At 38.1% G+C, this 23,783-nt stretch overlaps 1 protein-coding gene across 9 annotated transcripts in view; it reads left to right on the top strand.

Annotated features, from left to right (window-relative positions):
- Positions 1 to 13,962: 13,962 nt before the first annotated feature.
- LOC131684321 (myosin-VIIa) overlaps positions 13,963 to 23,783 on the top strand; it is an 81,432-nt gene continuing 71,611 nt past the window's right edge. The window contains exons 1-2 of one of the 9 annotated variants that reach the window (XM_058967086.1): positions 13,963 to 13,980; positions 15,258 to 15,824. The gene's annotated coding sequence lies outside the window, so the exon portion shown is untranslated. Of the gene's footprint in view, positions 14,079 to 14,115; positions 14,382 to 14,972; positions 15,825 to 23,783 lie in introns of those variants that run through there. The other 8 variants (XM_058967092.1, XM_058967091.1, XM_058967085.1 and 5 more) reach the window with 8 other exon arrangements.

Genomic DNA, 23,783 nt, shown 5'->3' with positions numbered 1-23,783 from the left:
CAGGTGAATGATTGCGTGAGATGCTGCTGACAGGCTACCGGTTCATTAAGGAACTTCGCTGTGCATTAGAGCGGCAAACGCTGGCGATGGAGGCGCATTGTGTTTCGTCCGTGTTTTAGAGTAATTTATAACGTCTGCTTCGGATCTGAAACCGGTGCGTTCTGTATATTTTGACTGAATGAAGCTAACGGGTCCAATTTCAAAACCATTTTAGTTTTATATTTGAAACCCAAATATGATGGACGCTTCTTAATTTATTAATCTTCAAAAATGGCGGACTTATGGGTCAATCAGCGAAACACCTCGCCACTATAGTACCTTTTTGGTGTGAAAAATCTCCTAATTCTTGTTCAAAACAATAAAACTAAAAAAAGATATACATAAGTTTAAGGGTACTCTATTTAAAGCCTTGAAAAATGGTTATTTATTGGAAAACGTACGTATTGAACAAGAAAACAATGCGACAGGCCTTTAGTCAAATAATTTTTGACTGTAATCAGGCCACATCCCAGACCAATTATCTAAAACGCATTTTCTTTTTATAGGTGAGAGTTGCGTTGTATGCTAAAAACTCGCAAATGTTTAACATTGACATATAATCGGTCGGAAAAAAGTCGGTTTTGAGAAAACGCGCTCTAAAGTTTTTTTTTCGTCAACGCACGAGAGGTATGGCGAAACCACCTGGGGCTGCTACGCACGGGCTGTTTTCTGCACGAATACTTCAAAATGATTCTCAGTACGAGTTTCAAACTTCAGGATTATATTTTCGGGTAGTATAGCTATCGATTAACGGAAAAAATAAAATTCAATTTTTTGAAAGTTGTAAAAAAAGTGCCACTTTTAATTCATATATGTACCTAAGAAAGGTTGGAAAGATTCTAGAAATCGTACCATTTACACAGGCGGATGCAGGGAGGGACACGGGGGGTACATGCCATCCCTTTTTCAGCCAAAAGCTGTTTTGGTAAAATGGCATTTGCATTTTTTTCTTACGTATGCAGCTTGGTCTGAGCCCATATTATTATGGGCTTATAATTTGATTAGGTACATGCGGAGTCCGGTAGTACATTATTAGTCGGGCATGTCACAATCTTATCACTCGAACATCGTTGAGAACATCTAAGTAGTAATTGTTTTAAATCCCCAATGAAATTGATCCCACTGCTCTTTGGTTTGACATCTTTGTCACTGTACTTGTATCCAGGAACCCAAATCGTCACGAAAAGAGAAATGGATACGAACATGTTTAACATCAGAAACCAAGGTGTGACTTCCTACAGTAGAAATGTATGTAGTGCATTGTTCATTGCCTTCGCACAATGTGCAAATAATCAAAAAGGGTAGAATATTTTTACAACGAACTGTTTTCAGAATATTTGCACCTCTAAGTTTTAAATTCATTAAATTGTATGATGGTTTCTAGAAGCAAAATTCCACTACATGTATATTTGGTCGGTGGCAAAAGTCGAATGTAGCTGATGAAATTCTTTATCCAGTGTTATCATTATCTCATTTTTTGGTGTTTTGTGGCTTAGATCACGACAAAATATTATGTTTTCTTAGTTCAAGAAGAGTGCAACATCTGTTAATGCACCAAAAATCTATAGGTAAATAAGATACCTTAAAAATACTAAAAATTTTCTCTCGAGAGGCCTCCAAATATAACATCTGATGCAAAACCTAAGCAAAAGTCTCTGATCTTAAAAATTCGAGATCGAACGAGTTTCCTGCGCTTCCAAGAACATAAAAAATCTCAAGTGGCTCAACATTTCAACCAAACATTTAACTTAGCGCAGGACTCCCAATCAGAAACACATAACAGAAATATTTCAAAACTATATCTCGCATTGTTACTTGTTATAAATTTCTGTTATTTTAACTACCAACGAGACCAAATTTATAACAAAATATGTTACAGAAATTGTGTTCTGTTATAATCTTGTTACTTCATTCTGATCGGGCTGGGTGGGGTAGGTTGGGCATCAGCCGCTTTGTGTTATTACGGAACTCATCTCGTCGCCGAGGAGAGATCAATTTTCACAGAGCGCCCTGTAGTTTTCTTCTCGGTTTGTTCTTTAAATTTTGATTATAAATGTTTTATCCTTTTCTTTACCTTTTCTCGGTTTAGAAAAACCAACAAAACAACTCTTAATTAAAGACTGTACGGAATAAGATTGCATCGTGTGGAAATCAACTTCTGCTTTCTCAATTAGTCGCAATTCCGGTGCGTTTGAATAGGGGTGGGGGTGGGGCGGTTATTCTTAGGTACGAAATTGTTGACCTTCTTATCCTTGTATCACTCCGTTCCGCTTTCCACACTCTACAATTGCCTGCCAAATCGTATATTTTTTTGGCAAACTTGGAAGTCTATGTTTGCCGAAAAATACACAGACTGCTTTCTAACTTCCTCAGGGATATATTAGGTATGACAAGAAGTGAAAGTAAAGGAGCGCAGGAAGTTGCCGGAAGCCTAGTTTCACTAATGTTTCGTTATCCGCGACGAGACAATGCAGTAGCTTCAACAGCTGATTGTAGAGCTTCCATTTACGTGATTTCCTCGCCATATTTTACTGTTCTTCGTGATTCGGCGCCTTTTACACTTTGTAAGTTTGTCATTCTTTACGTTCTTTTGCATCTTGAACAAAAGTTTTGCCCCTTTCATGCCCAACTTTTTTCTAGTGCATGTAGGATTTCAAAACTATTTTTCCTTGAAAACGGTGGGGTCAAGAAACACGAAAAGCCTATTTTCATAAAGATAGGTGCTTCCATGGCAGTGCTAGAAGCAGGTCATTTTTTACCTTGTAATGCTCAATACAATTCTCCTAGAATAATTACAATAGTCCAATTACGTGGAAAACGTAGCCAAAGACGGTCTAAATTGATAAGTTTTATCAGTTTTCAATAATATTGCACCATAACTAAGATATATGAAAAAGTCATTTTCGGTCGTCAACGTCAACTGTCCCTGGCAGCACTGCTCCATCGGAATCCAATCAGACTAATTGCAATGACTTCAGTTATAGAGCTGATCCTTGTAACTGTTAATACTCAAATTAAAGACAACAATCACATTAATGAGCCTTACTTCTCTTTGTGAGCAAATCTCGCCTCAATCAAAAGTTATAGCTGTCTTAAACTTGTTTTTGTAAGCAAATTTCACCTCAATCGAGAGTTGTAGCAGCTGTTCAAAAACGTAGTTGTCCACAAACTACATGGGCATGGAGGGGTTAAATGCTGTTTTTTCGCCGAGCTATTGGGATATCTTTTGAAAACTTTGACTACACGCTTGTGATCCTTCACACCGTCCGTACGATCTATTTTAACCACTTTTTTCCTTCCTATCGACGGTCAAACGTTCGTTTTGCCGTTTCAAAGCTTGACTTAACGTAGATTGGATCTTTCCCAGCTTCTTACTAATGGCACGGTGAATAAGATCCGGATTTTCCAGGTACTTGCGTAAAGTTTGTTGGCGCTACTGATGTTATTCCGATTACACAATTACTAATTTCTCCTAAAATGGCAATAGAAAATTCCTAATGGAACAAAGTGACAGCAATTTGAAAGTAATATGAAATGTGACCCTTTAACTCGCTTAAGATTGATGTCTTCCGTTCAGTTACACTAACATAATAATCAAGTGCACTTACAATTCTAGCCAAACATGTCAAATGATCCTAAGTGCAAATGACAGTTTCTCTTTGTTTACTTTCTCTTTCGCTAATAACTCGGCTGTTTATACGTTTGTTCCTTAATTTTTAGCATGATATGCTAGTCGAAATCAGAGTTTTTCAATATATCCTGAAACAATATAGAAACGTTTTATGATGACGCCGTAATAATCGAAAGAGAAAGTTAACAGAGGCTCTCATTTGCACTTAGGACCATTTGACATGTTTGTCGAGAATTCACTATCAAAAGAGTTACTAGTATTTCGACCACTACATATAGGCTTCTTCAGTAAATATTGATTAAGTTTATGTGTTTTGATAGTGGAATGCAACTGTATTTTATTAGTATTATCAATGTAACGGAATTAATCTCTTAAGAGGGTTAATTGTGATATTCAACTAATTCGCTCAAAAAGTTTTAAATATTGTAGAACTCTTAACTGGCCCACGGAAAAGGGTAGAGACATCGCTCAACTAAATTGCCCTCAGCTTCGACCCGTGAAACGTTATTGGGCAAATTACGAAGAGGGTCTTCAAAAAGACTGGTAAAGCACTTGAGAATATGCCGGACTATAAAAAATCACGAAAACATGAATCTAAAAACGAAGTACAACTACTTCTACTAAAAAACCTTCTGACTGAATATTAGGACTCGTCTCCCCAAGTCGCTGCCTGGAGCCGCCAATACCCTCTTATAATTGAGAAAAAACACCACTTGACAAAGTTACCTTAAATACTTTGAGATTGTTACTTTTTATTAGGTTTTCATGTCATTTACTCCTTTGTGATGTGTTTGTTCTATGCTATATAGTATTGCGTTGTTCTCCAAGAATGCAAGATTCCGAAGGCTTTCAGCTGAATGAGGTTTTGAAATCAATATCATCAAAGTTTTTCTAACCATCCACTCTATTTATAATCAAACCACTTGGCATGCACAATTTTTGGGAAAACCGGAAATTGCAACATGGAATCTAACGATTTCATGTGTTTTACATTATTTTTTTTCTATTCACTGAACAGAAACTTTGGAATATAGTACCATCAAAATAGCGCAGCAACTGCTGTTTCCTGAATATCTGTGATACCGCCAAACTGTCTACCAGTTGTGACTCATAATCCGAAGATAAAAAAGATAAAAAAAAACACTTACCCAAGTAAATTTGAAACCTTTGACAAAATATGCGCAAACAGGAGTGGAGAATCCTCGCAATAATTTTATATTTATACAATCATGCAATACATTTTATGGTTCGCTACTCCTCGCATTTGACGGTCAGCATTGATCTTCCAGTTTGGGGAGGTGCCGATCGTTCGGGGCTGCTTTTTGGACATATCGATTTCGTTTATTCATGGCAGAGAATTCGTTAGCTCCTGGTGTCGTATTTTCCCTCCAGCAGATTTATTCATATGGAAACTGTTAAAGCGCGCGACACACATAAATACGATCATTATACTTTGTAGCAGCGGCACGGTAGCCCGCTGGTTTGGTCATTCATTTCTATGATCTCACCGGTAGCACTTCAGGTTCATGCTTTTTTTTTTCTTGCAGGGTTTCCCCGATTTGTCCTTTGAGTTTGATTGTGAGCATCATGTGAAAACTTATGAAAATGAAACACATTTTGAAGTTTGTTAACTTCATTTGCTTTACTTTTTGTGACTGTTAGAAACACACATGAAAACATGTGCTTTGCAAAAACAGATCCAACAATCAATTGGCATTGAATTATTAACAATGATTTTCATTCAAATCCCTTTGTAAATAATTGAGGTAGAAATTCGAAAGTTCCAACACTCATCATTCGAATCCCACTACAAATAAAAAATAATCGTTGAGAAACGTGATACATCGAATGTGCGATTTAAAGTTAACTGCCCCCAGTAGTATTATGGATGTTCCTGCTGACTTGATGATCGCCTCAGTTAACGCATGAGTCACTGGTCGCGGGGTGTCACCACCTGGCAGTCTGAAGAGACTTACTGGCTGCGTTTAACATTTCCACTGATCAAAGCAATTTATTGCGTTTCAAATTTCTCAAAAGGCTTCACCGACCTGGTATTGAAATAACAAACACGGAGGTCCTTGAACTATATATGTATAATTATTGCAGTGAGTCTACTATGGATGTATTTGCTTTTCAATATTCAAACGGATAGGGGTAGATAATGAAGCTTAAAAATAAATCATGAAGATAATGAGTTTTAATTTCAAACATCAACAAATAATGAAATTTTAACGACATTGTTTAAATCGAAAATTTGATAGAAAATTAAGTTTAAATGAATTAACATAATTAGTGCATCTAAAAAAATGATTGTACAATTTTATTCATATGGTATCACACGTCATATATTTTTAAACCATAATAGAATGAAAATAAATAGAAACGCAAAGACTTGTCAATTAATGAGTCTGCGTAAAATTATAACAAATTCCGTCGCATGTCAGCAAGTCGTGCGAATTTGTAGAAAAATTAAATTTTATATCTAACTGTTAACTTAAAGTTACTTCCTGTCTTGGCGGCGATGCATTAGCTGTGCTGCACAGTGTAACCAATCCAAAAAAGGTGGGACTAAAGGTGGGACAAAGCAAATTTGAGTCCTTGAATGTCATTTTAGAGCCAGTACTTTTTGGTTGGATATGTTCACAATATTATTTTGCAATTTCGTAAATTAAAGAGAAAATAGATTGGACCAAAGTGTTTTTCAAATATTTTTAGAGGATATATGTCTTTGGCAAAGTTTTAGAATACATATTATGTTTCGTATAACTTCGTTGAAGATACCACGGACGTCGAACCTAATTTGGTGGTCAGTTATTTTCATCTTCTTCCCATATCACCTACTTTTATAAAGTGATTCATCAACAGTGCTATCTTTGAAAATGGACCCCATTGCCCTTGAAACTATTTTTTCCGATGTTATTTAAATGCAAATAAAGCAGTTTTCATTTAATTATGTTCAGAATTGCACATATTTTGCCGCATGTAATTTTAAATGTTCTTTGTTTTGATGGCATTGGAAGGGAACGCGTATCCGCCGGTTGATGCCAATCGAGCTGACATTTCTTTGGACTAAGCAAACTAATTTATTAGTTTAGTGTTCATTTGACCACCTAGGAAACTAATACACTGGGTATTTAATTCGCATAGGGAATATGCATGATCTTGTCTGAGTGAATGATGAATTATGAATGAGGGCTGAGATTTGATAATTTTCTAGAGGAATCTAAAACCAGTTACCAATTTGGGTCAATCATATTTGGAAACCGTTTAAATTGCGTCTCAGAACGCATAACAACACGCGCGAATAATTGTAACATAAGAATCAGTCGTCCACGGAGAAAGAATCCAATACATAATTGTCATTAATAATACACTCAGGTTTTTTTACGCGGGGGATACGAGCCGCGTAAATGAAAACCGCGTAAATTTCAAAATCCGCGTAAATGAAAACCGCGTAAATTTCAAAATCCGCGTAAATGAAAACCGCGTAAATTTCAAAATCCGCGTAAATGAAGACCACTTAAATTTAAGAATCCGCGATAAAGGGAACCTCATTGATGGATACCGCGTAAATTTTAAAATCCGCATAAATGAAAACTGCGTAAATTTCAAAAACCGCGTAAATGAAAACCGCGTAAATTTCAAAATCCGCGTAAATGAAAACCGCGTAAATTTCAAAATCCGCGTAAAAAAACCGCGTAAAAAATACCGCGCAAAAAAAAACGCGTAAAAAAAACTTGAGTGTAGTACCAAAGTTTATATACGATAAATTATGCTTGAATCACTACACCTTAACCAAGGTATATCGACAAACAACATTATATTATATTGTTGGAATGTAGTGATTCGTTCACCTGCCGTTTGACTCAATTAAACATAAGTAACTCTCCCGACTGTCTGCTGTCCGGAGTTGAAGTTGCTGTTATGGAATCCGAGCATTTCACAAATAATTCAACAAACGATAACGATCTATCATAAATTCTTGGCAGCCGGCTGCCCAGAGCAATAAAGACACGATAGCACTCCTGAGAGTTGCATAGATTGTATCAATTATGAAGGTAATTTGTGCAACTCTTTATCACATTCTGTTAACCAAAACTCCTTCTCGTAGAGATGTACCCTTGCTTTTCCTTCCCCAATGATTGTAAGGGCATGGCCGGCGTTGGTATTGGCATTTTAAAGCATAGAACTTTCGAAACGTGCACATTGACATTGCACATACTCCTAGTCCCAATTCGTTGATTCTCTATGCTACTTCGCTTGTTCTACTCAATCAGGAAGAAGCAACTACGAATTGTACGGTCGTCATGCTCATGCTCAAGGAACCAAAGGATAATGATTTCGGCTTAAAAAATAAATCTATAGTACGTATATGATTTATTCAACATAAAATTCATTGATCCAAATACAATATTTGAAAACTTTGCTGAAAACCTCAACAATTTAAACAAAATTTGATTTCTTTTTTTGTCCGCAGTTCCGCTTTTGTTTAACCAAGAAGGTTAGCTTTACAAATTTATTATTCTACAATTTCTATTTTTTTCAGATGGTTGAGGTCTTCAGCAATGTTGCAGCGTAATAAATTTCGAACATTTTTGTTCACAATACCACATACATACTGTAGATTTATTTTTTGAGCTGAAATCGTTGTTTTTTGGTGGTTTAACTTTAAAATTAAATTTAAAAGCTTTCCATATTGTAACCGTAATTGATCGACTTAATATGTTCTATATACTTGTTTAAAACTGATTTTTAGGTCATATTCTCAAAAAACCAATAATTTCGCTTCGAAAATTAGGTTTGATGTCTGTATGGCCGACATATCCTTCGAAGATATGCTGCTAAAATGACATCTAAGCCCTCAAATAAGTTTTATCCCACCTTTTTCGGATTGGTTCCACTGTGCGCTGTCCTTCGCGACTTTGGGATCAGTCCGTCTGGCTTCTCTCACGTTATCATTCACGTCCATGTCACCATCGGTACTGATTTCATGCTGTTTATCGTCTTCATTGCGTTCGCAGGGACGAATCTCTTATACCATTCGAATCAGTTCGTCGAGATCGGAAAAAGTCTGTATGTATGTGTATGTATGTATGTATGTATGTATGTATGTATGTATGTATGTATGTATGTATGTATGTATGTATGTATGCATGTATGTATGTATGTATGTATGTATGTATGTATGTATGTATGTATGTATCTTACCGATTTTTTTCTCAAAGATGGTTGAACCGATTGGAAACAAACTTAGTCTCATGGGCGGTTATTGAATTTTTAAGTGATCCGATTTCCAGTTCCGGAGATATGGGTTGAAGACTACGGTCACACTGTAAATTCCCTTATAAACTGGTAACACCATGGTGTCCGAATGATGTAATATATATTCAAATAGGTTCAACATTACTTGGATTTGCGGGTCTAGATCACTAATGAATAAACTGACCAACTTTGACGGAAAAATCCGGACACCTTTCAGCAACGAAGCGTAATCGTTCACCACACTCAGGCAGATGGTTCGCATAATGTACAGATTTTTCCAACGGGGTTGGTCGGCTTACTAATGACCAATTCAAATAGATTCGCTACCTATGACGTTTCTTGATGCCCCCGGGTAACTCGTCAAGTTCCTAAGCAATTATCCCCCTATTTTCCAACGACCCCTTAACCGATTTTTATAAACTTGATTTCAAATGAAAGATATAATACTTCCGTTGACTGCCATTGAATTTAATTCAGTATTGACTTTTGGTTCCGGAGTCACAGGTTGGTAATTGCTGTCAAATAGGAATTTCTCAAATAAACCGCTACAGTCGTAATACCTGATAGGATAAAAATCTATTGAAATGAACATCAAATTATTTCGATTCGTTGACCTAGATCACTGATGATGAAACAAAGATTCTTGAAGTACATTGTCCACTATCGATAATTCCGGATGTTTCGGGTTACGGGCATATGCCAGAACTAAAGCCACTTCGGTGATGACTGAACCAATTTTCACTAACCTAGTCTATAATGAATTATGAAGTTGGCTGTAGCAACTCCCATCCACCCCTGCTCCTCCTTCCTCTAACACTCCTCCCCAACTCACTAACCCCCCCCCCCCCCAGGCCTCTCTCAGACCAAACTCTCACCAACATTCCTTTCCCCACCCGTCTGCCAAAATATGTTAGATTGTTCCCAACGCATCCCTACCACTAATTGTCTCCCTAACCTCCCCCACCACCCGCATTTTAAAATATGTTAACATGAAGATATCGTGGAATTCATGTAGTTTAACCCTCTGCTGCCCAAATTTTTGTTTTGCTTAAAAAAGCTATTGTAGATTGCTTTTGTAATGAGAAAGACGAAATATTGCCAGTTCACGAAAGCTACGGATTTTTCATTTAACCCTCAAAAATGTCCAACAAGGCTATTTTGCGAGTCAAAATATTAATGCTAATAACTTTTATTTCCGGATGGTCCACAACATAACTTCACAGCTAAGAAGGAGTACTACAAGCTATTAACTTAAAAATATTTTTTTATTTTCTCCAAAAATTTTAAAAGAATAAACATTTTTTAACTAAGTTCCACTGCCACACACAAAATAATTTTTTTTCTCATTTTCCTCAAATTTTCAACTTTTAACGTTGAATGTATTCAACATAACGATTTCAAAATGCACACAATGTATTTGTAGGTTTAATGGGAATGTTGTGAACAGGTTTTCATAGTGGTGACAACATACAATCGAATTTTTTATTGATCTGACTTTCGGTTTCGGAAATACGGGTTGAAGAGTACGATCACACAGCAAATTCCCATACAAACTGGTACCGCCATGATGTTCAAATGATGCAATACATGTTAAAATGTGTGTAACATTACTTGGATTTGCGTATCTAGATCAATGATAACCCATCGAAGTCGCTTTGACCACATTGGCCACCTATGATGACTTTTGAGGCCCTCGGGAAGCTTACCAAGTCCCTAAGTTGATGTCATAACTATTTCTCAGCGAATTCTTAACCGATTTTTACAAACTTGGTCTCAAATGAAAGGTACAGCATTCCCATTATCTGCTATACAATTTCTAACTGATCCGAGTTCTGATTCCGGAATTACAGGGTGTACACGAACACGCAGCGAATTTTTCCAACTGCTTGGATTTGTAGTTCTAGGTCACTAATAGTCATTCAAAGTCTCTTTGACCACATTGGCCACCATCGACGGTTCCGGAAGCCCCAACGGAAATTTTCAAATTCAGAATAACAGATACATCGTTTGCTCAGTGATGTCTGGACCGATTTGACCAAACTTAGTCTCAAATGAACGATGTTGCTCCCTAAAAACTATTATTAAATTTTATTTCGATCCATCTTCCGGTTGCGGAGTTACGGTTTATAGAGTGTGGTCACAGAGAAAACTCCTATTCAAACCGATACCACGATGAGAACAATTTTTATTGCTAAAATTGGAGCATTTGCATTTGTAGTTCTATGTTATTGGCGGCCCATCGAAATCTTGTTGGCCATATAGATGACTACCTTCACGGTTCTGAAATATCCCGGTAAAATGAAAAATTCAAAATCAAAAAACTCACATCAGTTTCTCGCAGATGGTTGGGCCGATTTTCACAAACTTAGTTTCAAACGTAAGTTATATTATTCCTATAGACTGCTATGAACTTTCGTACGGATCGGTTGTATGGTTCCGGAAATACGTCGAGATTTTGTTATCCCTCTTACACCATTCGATTCAGTTCGACGAGATCGCAAAGCGTTTTTTCTCAGAGATGGCTGAACCGATTTGCACAAACTTAGTTTCAAATGAACGGTATAACGCTCCCATAAGCTGCTATTGAATTTAGTTAATCCGACTTCCGCTTCCGGAGTTACGGGTTGAAGAGTATGGTCACACAGCAAATTCCCTTATAAACTGGTAACACCATGGTGTCCGAACGATACATATTCTAATAGGTTCAACATTACATGAATTTGCGTATCTAGATCACTAACGACCAATCAAAGTAGCGTGAAACTCGCCTAGTTCCTAAGCTAATGTCACACCTATTTTCCAGCGAACTCTTAACCGAGTTTTACAAAGTTAATTTCAAATGAAAGATATAATACTTCCATTGACTGCTATTGAATTTCATTCAGTACTGACTTTTGATTCCGGTGCAGTACGGTAATTACAGGTAGATTATTAGGGACGGCGCCGGTGGTTGAGTGGTAATCGTGACCGTTCCAGTTGGCCTGGGTTCAATTCCAGCCGAGGTCGTTGAGATTTTTCTGTGGTGAAATAATCTGTGGTCACGTCTCCGTTCGGAAGGGAAGTAAAACCGTTGGTCCCCGGTTTTATGAGTTTGGTGGATCGATATCTAGTCCAGATAGTGGAGTAACCTCTCTGGCGTCGGTAAAGAAGAAAATCCAACTTCTATACTCTTATCCCCTCCGCCGTGATACTTGTGGAGTGCGCGGTAGTATATAGGGCCTCTAGCAAAAGCAAGTATCGGACTTACCATTCCTTCCCTTTCCTTCCGCGATCTACGTTCGGGCCTGGCCGGCGCCGGTATCAATAAACACTTTACCAAGAGTTTCACATTGAAAGATGTTTCGCTACCCCAAGCATAATTATCTATTTATTCCTTATGCAACTTCAGCTAGTCCAGATCGATAACGGAGTAGTAGCCAGGGGTCGCACAAGCTCAAGCGGAGCTACAGGTAGGTTATTACGGTCACATGGGAATTTCTCATATAAACCGATACAATTGTATTACCTCATAGGTTAAAAGTCTATTGAACATGAAATTACTTCGCTGGCCTAGATCACTGATGGAAAATCATAGATTCTTGGAATAAATTTTCTAATATCGATAATTTCGGAAGTCCCTGGTTCCGAACATATTCTAGAACTAAAGCCACTTCGGTGATGACTGAACCAGGTTGTTCCCAACGCATCCTCTTCTCCCAATAATTATTCCCCTACCATCACTCCTCGACGCATTTCAAAATATGAAAACATGAAGATAACATTGCACTCACGCGGATTAAGCTAATTAAATATTTTATTTTTGTTTGTTTCAAGTGTGTTAGCGTTGACATGTTGCTCATCCGGTTCGTGGCAGTCGTGCACTCATATATACTTACCAAGTGTAATAAGAATGTAATATATATTTCCACAATGTTATATTGAACGTAACCAGCTATTAAACCAAAGCTTTGATAAATGAGAAAGGCATCATTGCATCACTAGGTGGATTAGAACAGTTTTTTTGCTATTGGTATTAATGGCTGGGTTGGAGGTATTTGCCGTAATCGTTATTACTTTGATGTTGTTGTGGCAGCTGGAGTACATTGATATTACATTAACTAAATTTAATTAATTCGGTACAGCCATCTCTGAGAAACAGAGCTGACATTTTTTCCACATACAGACAGACATTTTCCGATCTCGACAAACTGAGTCGAATGGTATTTGACACTGGGCCTTCTGGGCCAGGATAAGGTTGATAATGTTCAGAGCGATTGCATAACCTTTCTGTATGAGAAATCAAAACATAAAAGAATGCCGAATAAAGTTACCATGAAAAAACTAGTTTTGAGGGATCTTTTATAGAAAATGATCCTTAACTCGAGAACTATTAAATATACAATGCTACAGCAATTTTGTTTGCAATAAGGCAAGCTACAACTCCACTGAAGGCAGAAAGTCTCTAAATTACTATAGAAAAGAAATGTTGTATTTCACTTATAGGTAAATTAATCATTGAACTGTATATTCCTGTAAAAGCTCACCCAGTAAAGTTCAGCCGGACATGATCTGGAATTCTGGCTGGTTCTAATTAGCCTTCCGGCTTCAGTGATACAACTAGAATCTAGACTAATCCAGAATCTAACTAGAATCGGTTGTGTAACTGAAGCCGGAATATGAGCTAGTACCAGACAGGCGGCTAAACTTAACTGGGCAATCATAAAGGCAACAACTTCTCCGAAAAAAAACGATACTTCTACAGTGAACCGTTTAGTCACTATTAATTCTAAGTACAAAAACGACGCTTTAAAAACACTGCAAATCAATCTTATATTATTACATTGTGCCAAGTTCCGAATGCTCGTCAATAGAGGGCCTGGTTGAAGCACAGCGGTCAGGTGTGCAACAGGTACGCGAAACTTGCTAGGTGCCAGTATGCGTTGGCGAAAAGCTCCGCTTACTCAGCGCAAATACTAGCGAACCAACAGACACGATGGCTACTGAAGCACCTGCAACGACTAGCGAAGAAAGCACCTTCGTCAGTTCAGTTAAATTTTTCGTGTGCGCAGGTAGTACGTCCACCGGTCGCTGGTATCATTTACCGTTTTTTTTCGCACCTTTGTAGGCATCTGACCCCTCGATAAGCTCGAGAACGCGTATTGTTCACGTAAATTAATTGTGTAAACCCCTTCCGATTTTACGCATGCTCCATTCAGTCGCCGATTCTTGCTGGGTACATAATTGGACCGGATATAAAATGACAATGATTTCTCAAGCGTGAAGCAAGAAAAAACGAACATAACTATTACTATCGGTTTGACGTTTGCAGCATAGGATATATGTAGGGGAGTAAGCGGTTAAGGTAGTGAGTGTAGTAGTGAAAAACACCTGTGCGGTTATCGACGATCTACCTGTTCGGCTTACCATTATGTTTTGTGAGCAGATAAGAGTGATGTAGTTGTGGCATTTGGTATGTGTAATGGGATTTATCTGCATACAACAAAAGCATTTTACGAGCTCATTTACGATATGCCGAATATGTCACTTGTCTCTAGTTGATCTGATTGTTTTTTTTTAACTTCAACGGGGGTTTGGACAATGTACTTGATTGATACACGGTGCAACCTTCTCAATAGAATGTTATGCAGTCAATTCTGATCCTTATATTTCAACGTCTAAATTCTTAAAACCATTCTTCAATCCGCTAAACCCACTTTAATAAAATTAAATAGAATGTGATGACATCTTATTAAACTAAGATTTGATAGCAAATGATCATACAATGCAATTGTTAAACCATTAATAAGTTTAGGGGAATAATCGTTTTGATTTGTCGCTTTCGCAACCTACTTAAACGGTGCCGTTCCAATTTACGTAAAATCGATTCTTTATCCAGTCTACTATCACATTCCCACGAATGTTGTGCAACTTTTCAGGATTGTACAACGTTGCATCGTTCCAAATCATTACGTCTGCAAGCCCATCCGTAAAGCTTCGACTGCACCGCACAACCACATCTAACCGAAAAAGCTCCTTTGGGTAACGATCGAGCCAGTGTTAGTTTCAACCTGCCTCCCCCAAAAAAGCGATCCACCTCGCGCGAGGCTATGCTAGAGTTCAGTGGCTGCCAGTGCAACCAGTTCGAGTTTAACTTTCTTGCGTTGCGTACACGTAAGCCGGATCGATTGAGGTCGGCTCTTGTAGGACGAGCTTTTGGTTTAGTTGTTTTTCTGCTACATATATGGGAGGATGGTTTTCCTGTACGGTGCTGCTGCTGCTGCTGACTGTCTGCAATTCTTTATTGTTTGATTTTCATCCATTTTCTTTTTCTGGTTGAGTGAAAAAGGGGTCTGAGTTTTCGTGGCCGAACAAGTCGTGCTCTTCTGAAGTCTCTGATGGAATTTGGGTGTTGTGACAGTTTGTACGGGCTTCTGAAACAGATAAGAGTTGCGTGATAGTGTCTAGTTGATCACAGAGAAAGAAAGAAGAAATTTTATTCAAATTAGGAGAAAAATATTTCTACATATTTTTGATGTGTTAGTGTATGTGAAATTAACGGCATTTTATCTTCTGAAATAAAGTTCAACAGTGAAACAGAAGAGGTGGAAAAAGAATACAGAAAAGTTGAAATAAAGAAAGTCAAAATACCTCGTCATAGGTGCAAGATTCAACGAGATCGTCAAGAAGCTGTCGAAAGGGCCAAGTGAATGTGCCCAATACATATATGCATTTGGAGCTAATTGAGGAGCAAATATACTAGCAAATTGGATTACCACAATACGTTTCCCAGTGCAAGAAAAGCTCTCTCGGAGTTCAGCCTAATTTTGGACGGTGGGCAACCGATCCTCGTCGTTTTTCCAGTTACAGCACTTGAGTGGAATACCGGGACCGTGCGCACTCAACTACACAATCGGTAAGTTTGTGAAGCGAAAATTACTGGTTCTGAGCAAAGTTGCTCTAACTTTTTCTGTCTGAATTAAATTTATGAATTTTCATTTATTCTTGCGCACCTCGTTGCTTTTCCGCAGAGTAATTTTACCAGTCATTCGAGCAGTTCAGCTAGCGTTTGCTTCTTCATAGGTGCTACCTTCGGTGTTGATGATGGAACTTCTGCACATACCGCATCGTTCCATCACCAGACCAGACACATACGTGGAACATTTCTCTATGCCATATTATTTCTCGCGCATCACTCCGACTCGCGGGAAGAAAGGAGGGAGCTCATTATTGCCTTTATTACTTTGGGCTGGTGGTTCGTGCCGGTGGAGAATAGATCACCTGGGATAGGCGGGGCAATGATTGGCGACTATTGTGTCACTTGTGTGGCTGGAGTCTAAACGGGTCTTTGTATGATTCATTTCCTCAACTAATAGGAGGAAGTCTTTCGGAACATTCCTTACTGTGTTTTATTAGTTTAAATCTCTACTAAACCGGTTTAGACATGTTTTTAATTTACATAAGAAATAGCAAACCCGCTTATTTCAATCCGAAGCCATATCAGAATGAGTTCAATGGAAATATTCACTGGCCTCAGTGGCTCGTCTCCAGCAGAAATGCTTCATCTTTCTACAATACATTTGAAAAGTAATCCAGGAAATCATATGCTGACTAAGGATAGAATGATGGTTCTACTTCGAGAATGTAGCAGCTCTTTCCAAAAAATGCTTTCTTTTCAACAGACATACTAAATTCAACCGCATTATTTACCTCTTTCATCATTCCCACCAATCATACGAATACATTGTTTGCATTTTGAAATCACTATGTTAAATATATTCAACGTTGAATGTCAAGAATTTGAAGGAAAAAAAACTATTTTGTTTATGGCAGTGTAATTTAGTTGAAAAATGTTTACGCTTTTTTAAATTATTCGAGAATATAAAAAAAATATTTTTAAGTTGCTAACTTGTAGTACTCCTTTGTACTGTAAAATTCTGTTGTGAACGATATGGAAATAAAAGATATTAGCAATAAAATCTTGACTTGTTAAATGGTAGTATGTATTGGGAATTTTTTAGGGTTAAATGAAAAATCCGTTGCTCTCGTGAGCTGGCGATATATTTGTCGGTTTTATCATTACAAAAACAATCTACAATAGCTTTTTTAAGCAGAACAATGATTTGGGCAGCAAAGGGTTAACGTAGCAAACAATATCTGATCAAATTAGTAAACAATAACATCATAGTTATCAATGTTTTTCTGTCCTGTTTTATAAAGGTTGATTCAAATAGAGGCGAAGTTGTATGCTTAAAATATAGACGAAAATTTTATAAGTTTAATAAGTTTAATGTTTCCTGAACAACTTCTTATCGTTGCAAAATTAGTGAATTTTTCAAGTTTTGGAAATCATTTCTGTTATCAGATTTGATTGGCCACTATTATTGACGTGCATATTAATCCTTTAGTGATCATCGCCCTAGGGAGAAGTTTTTGTATTCACCCAATCTTTTCTCCTTAGGGAGAAATATAGCATAGTAAACGATCATCGCTTTTAAGTGAGTTTACATTAAAATGATCGAAGAAGAGAATTATGGGAATTTAAAACTGATATCTGACATGGATTCGTTGAGACAAAATTATTTAAAACCCCAATTTTTAACCATAATAACCAATTTTCATATTTTCATACCCGCACTATCTTTGCCAGTAGAAGGGAGTGATCGACGCGATGGAACGCTGCTTTAAGATCGGTATAGATGGTATTTACTTGGGCTCCATTTTCTGTACTTGTGCGAAGTAAATTGTGCTAAATTCGTGGATGTTGATCTACCCGGGTAAAACCCATGTTATGCTGTCGATATATATGTTTTGGCTTCGCGGCATAGCACATTGCTTACAAGAATTTCGAACAGCTTGGAGCCAGCATAAAGCGAAGTTATGCCTTGAAAATATTTTATGTCTTGTTATCTCCTTTTTTGAAGACGGGGAACATAACCGACTTTTTCCAACACAGAGGAAACATCGCTTGCGATAACAATTGGTTGAAGATCAGTTTTGAAGGAGCGTATAAAGCACTCGCACACCTTTTCAAGATGATAGCAGGGATCCCATCTGGACCGGCTGATGTCGAGGACTTCAACTTTTCAATGGCAGCATTAATATTTTAATCAGAGACACGAATAATACCCAGGTTTATCACGTCACAGAGGACATCACAAAGGCCTGCTTCGTCCGGAAAATGTTTTGCAAATAACCGACAGATACTACTGGTCTTTTCCTAATGGCATATTCGTTTTTGACAGTGCACTACACCGGTGTAGTCGGTGCTACACTCATTCAAACTTGGGTGTAATCAGTCTATCTCTTTCTTTGCACTACACCGGTGTAGCACCAAGAAAAAACGAAAACGCCATAAGGTTATCGTAGTTGGAAGTCCACTCTCCTTACAACTTCCATTCACAAAATATTGGAAACGTTTTGGGTTTCGCTTAAGGTCAGGCTGAGTTTGTAAAATGTGCCTTGAGTAAAGGAATCGGTTATAGCCTTTGTAATTGTTGCTCGCGAGAATGGGCCCCCGCTTAGTAGTGGGTTTCCGTCGATTAGTACATATAGTGTCTGAGTGCAGCTGTTCTTTGTCGTTTAAATTCACATTGGACTAGAGTAGTTTTGGTCTAGGACGTGGGGCAGGGGCATGTATTTTGAATAGACTTTTTAGGATAAAGGAATACACTTCTGCCGCATCATTCACATTGTTCGCGTTATTCAGCATAGTCATCAAATCAATAGTTTATTTGTTTATTTGTTGTACCGCCACCAACATTTCAGAATACACATTATTTTAGTTTTTATCGAATTCAGGTTGAGTCAAAAGCCGTCGCCACACTGTTAAACACACGCTGGAGGCCGATAACAGCGCTCTAACGCCCATAGTTGGTTCTCCTGAACGGGACTCGCAGAAGAGAGTTATTGCGCAGAGCTCGCACGCCAGCTTGAAGATCGAGGCGTCCGAGGATTGTAGGGCAATCCACTCTGGCAGACAGTAAGTCCGAGACGAACAGGGCTCGAGAACAGTCCCTCCGGATGCTTAGAGTATTGAGCTGTATTAACTGACAACGGTTTTCGTAGCTCGGCAGCTGAAATCTGTTTTGCCACGGAAGATGTCGCAGTGCAAAGCGAAGCGTGCAGCGGCGTTGGACGGCCTCAATTCTGTCGACGCCGTTCTGGTAGTAAGGGTTCCAAACAGCAATGGCTGTGTATGGTAGCGGTGGCGGTGCGTCAGTTATGGCTGGGACTCTGGTCCAACGGTTAGCAGTCGGAGCGTGCTCTCAAAGCTGCGTATGGCGTGCGTCCTTCGACCGGACAATGGTATTTTCTGCTATCGGGTGTAGATTCGACCTGCGGCATGTGGGTGTCGGTTTTCAGGGTTACCAGCGGTCAGAAGAATGGCGTTGTGGCTGCCGAGATCATTCTCAGGTGTTCTTGGTACGTGGCAACGGATAGAGAACCGTGCGTTGGCGATAATAGGCGTTTCCGTTCCTGGTATCGTCCTGCGAAGACCTATTCCAGATGACAGTCTGGAGCCGAGAATAAAAGGCCCTCTGGGGACTTACTCAGAGGTATTAGTAACATAGCCATAAAAGCATGTGGTAACCGCTACCAACTTCACGTCTACCTTGTATACAAAATTTTTACCTTTTTCCGATATTTTAATTTATCTGTGAACCGTCTCCTCACTGTTATTTTATGTTGCGTACAACTAAATTTTAGATTATTTATTTTAAGCATCAGTCAACTTTTATACATTTATTTTTACAGATACCTTTTAAACAGTAATGTTCTAGGTACATTAATTAATCTTTTTAACTGTAGACTTTAATTTGACTAGCTGTAACTAACAAATACATTAAATTAATGAACTTGCATCACTTTTAACACTTAACAAAAATTGCTTTAGAAAATTAAGAACACCGCGCGCACTTCTTATTTCTTTGATTGTCAGAGCAGAAAGAAGGATCAGTGCCTGAAGCTGAGCCTAAAACGGTGACGCATTTCGTAAGTCGGCACCGGAGATGAACCGAACACCTCCGAATTTTGACAACTCGGCTATATCCTTTTGCTAACCCTTTTACTGGCTACTCTACCCGTGGCGTATAGCGGTGGCTAAATGAGACAGGCACCGCTGTAAATAAGTACTGTGAAATGATGTGGGTACCATTTGGGTGGCAGTGGGGCTGGAAGCAGGAAAAGGCAGAGTTGGATTTGAATACTGGGAGGGCAAAATATTGAACCGCTCGAGGATTGTTATTTATTGTGGCGGAACCATCAATTGCTCATTACAATAGAGAGATTTTAAACAGTATACGTCCGTAAAGTTTTCGGAAGATGAGCCAAAGCTGTCTTGATGCCTTATCCACAATGGATGATGTGTGTGGTTTGAACGTTAGTGCCGAATCCATGATGACTCCGAGATCTTTGACGTGAGAGAGTCTCGGAATACTCGAGTCGAAGAGATGGTAGTTAAACTGAATCGGATGGCGTTTCCGCGTGAACGTAACGATTGAGCATTTACTCGGGTTTAAAACCGTTCTGTTTAGATCACACAACGTACTAGAGCTCTCCAATTCACTCTGAAGAAATTCGGCAGCGGTTTTATCCCGTATTTGTCGAAAAAAATTTCATGTCGTCAGCAAAAGAAAGGCGGGGTCCTTGTAATTTGATGTTGACATCATTAAAGTAGAGGAGGAATATCACTGGACCGAGATGGCTTCCTTGTGGGATGCCGGATGTAGCGAAGAATGGTGCAGATAGACACTCCTTAATACTGATTTGGTGTTGCCTTCTATCGAGGTTGGAACGAAACCAGCGTAGTAGTTGTCCATGAATACCGAGTTTGTCCAGCTTCGCTATTGCGATATCATCATTGCTTTTGTCGAAGGCCGCAGATAAATCCATGTAAATAGCATCGGTTTGCAATCCGTCAGCGAATCCATCGAGTACATATGTCCTAGATGGTGGAGTGGTTAACGAATCCAACTAGAGACTGGGAGATCGCAGGGTCGATTACTGCTTTAGGACATATCTTTTCTCAATGTTTACAATAGAAAAGTGACTTTGCACCGTTTCTTCATTCTTATCGTTCCGGTGATTCTTTCTTTGTCTGTTTTCCAGAGGACACGTTCCAAAAATTCTTCAAAAGGAAAAAAACAAGACTTACGTCAAAACAAGGAATACATGTTGGGTTTGAGATTGATAATATTGAAAAGATAGATACAAAATCTATAATTATAGAAAATACTGAAAGGGCAGAAAAAATATTTGCAGGTGTGATACAAGTGAGCACCTGGAAAGATTATACACGTGTCTTAAACAAGCGTTTACGGCTACTCTATTCAGCAAACCACTAAACACTAAAGTAAGCACTATATTCACTATATAACAGCTTTTCGATATTTATAAGCTTTATGCGAGCTTCACAAATGTTTATAAACGTATAAAGTATCAAGAACATCAAGCATTAGAATAGACCGTTTATCGTTTTATGAAGCTATACTTTAGAGCTTAAAAACCCTGTAGTTATAAGCCGGATGCGGTAATCACTGATGCCGTTTTATTATCTTTAATGTAGACATTTTTATCAATCTAAGGGTCGATTTCTTCGCCCTGGCTTAGCGCTTAAGCGAGGTTTAAACGCACTGGTGAACCTGGTTTAAAAGTTAAGCGAGGGTGAAGAAATCGGCCCTAAAACATTCAATTCAAAATCAAACTAAATATGGTATGGTGCCAATTGTAAGCACAAGAAAGGCTTATTGGCTTGGGAGATTTGGTCGTCAAATTGAAGAGGAGAAAGTTTTTGACTCATAATATGATATGAAAAATTGCGATAACGTGGGTATGTTCAATAGGGTAATCAATTGCAAATCCAAACAACAAGTTCGGAGTTTGATTTAAGAACGACAAATATTATTCATATTACATAACGCCCAAATGGATTGCAAAAGTCCTTTGCTCTCGAGGCCTGGGATTGAATTTTAATTTAGAAAACCAGAAAAAAATATTAACGACCTTGAAACATCATTGATTACATTGATGTTGGAACTGCCGAGTAAGACTTTCCGTAAAAGTATTGGTCCGATTTAAATATTTTTTAATTATTCAGTTAACATACTAATAGAAATAGAAATGGAACGAAAATAGGAATAGGAATAGACTAATTGTTGAATGGATATTGAAAAATAGGAAAAAAGGTATACTTTTGATGTAAAAGATCATATAACTTCAAAGCGTGACGAATGAATAAAAATTTAAAGTCACGTTAATAAAAATTAAAAAAAAAATATAACTTCAAAGTGAAAATACTTTGATTGGTGCCTTGAAACAAATTCTTCGCCTTTCAAAATTTGCCCAAAGTTTTCATGTCTTAAGCAACTTTACCTAAATTGTGTTATTTTAGACAACTGTGTACGTTGGGGTGATTGGAATGAGCTGATAATAGCTCTCTGAGATTGTGTTGAACTAGATAAACAAAATGACATTTTTTATTTAACTTGATTGATGAGTTCAGGAACATTTTCGGTGTATCAATGATATCAAAGAGGGAGGAATTTAAAAAAAATAGTTCATGCTTTTTGTCAGTGTGACTAATGTTGTTAGTTTTAGTAATATATTTTGTTGTTATTTTGGTTGTGAATTGTGGAAAATATGAATTTTATCGATGACTTAGTTCTAATTATGTTGAAATTTTACAATTTCCGAAATGGCAACATTACAACAATCTATTTTAATTTTAAATGAGTTTACGATGATCTAAAATGGAACTAAACGATGAAGCACTCAAATTAATCAACATCGTGACGGAACAATCCAGATAGTTGGGACAAATGGGTTCTACAAACTGCCATACTGCTGATTGCGGCGTGATTGAGCAAATTTAAGCCGTTGTCGTTAGCAGGTGAGTGGTAGATCTTCATTCCAATAACTGGACGAAATATTTTTTTCGGCTGTAATCTCCACCTTTACTTTTACCATATCCTTTGCCGATAGTGTTATCCTGTAGGTTTTCTATATTTCTTGAATTGGTCGGTTTAAGTCAGACCGGACTTAGTGACAATATATTGATTTCGAGAAAAACGAGTTTAAAGTTTGAATCGCAGCTTCCTTTACATTATAATTGGAAATTAATTTTTGGCATAATTCTTGTTTACTGTTACATATACCAAATCTGGCAAAAGTCGAATATAGCTGAAGCAATTGTTCATCCAGTACTATAATTATCTCATTTTTTGATGTTTTGCTACTTAGTCCGGTCTGGCTTAACACCGACCAATTGGTCTATTGGCATGCCGCCTTACCAGAGCTGTGATACCTAGCCTCGGAAAGAGGCTGTCGTCTTGGAGTGATTGTTGAGACGCCGCAGTTTTCCTTCAGCCGCCCGTTCCAGGACAGACGCTGTTAGGAGCCGTTTCTAATATGCATAAAGGACGCTCTTTGGTTTTCCCCTTATCTGTCAGCATACGGCTAAAGATCCCACTGAAGTTGATTATCCCATACTGACTAAGGTTCCTCGTACCCCAACTGACACCTGAGAGAGGCTGGTATTGAGTTTCTGCATCAGAGATGAATGACCGCAGAATGGGGCCTCATGTTCGCATGGTAGTTTTGCGAAACATTAAGAAGTGATTTATGCAATTTGACTTCCAGTAGAATTAATAACAAACTTAAAACAATGTCATAATGATCGATCGTATACGTCAGATTCAGTAGACTAAATTTACATCATGTTTCTAAGTATGTATTTATTTATTTTAAAGTGACCAAACGACTCGAATCAGGCCTGACAGGCACGGATTTGAAAAAATGCTTCGCATGACCAGAAGTCCCGCAAAGTGGATCGCAATTTTCAATCAACTGATTTTGAATGGGTTGATTCCCCTGC

Source organism: Topomyia yanbarensis, chromosome 2 (genome assembly GCF_030247195.1).
Source record: "Topomyia yanbarensis strain Yona2022 chromosome 2, ASM3024719v1, whole genome shotgun sequence".
Classification (NCBI taxonomy): Eukaryota; Metazoa; Arthropoda; class Insecta; order Diptera; family Culicidae; genus Topomyia; species Topomyia yanbarensis.
The sequence above is the reverse complement of the archived record's forward strand: the minus strand, read 5'-3'. Positions and strand labels throughout refer to the sequence as shown.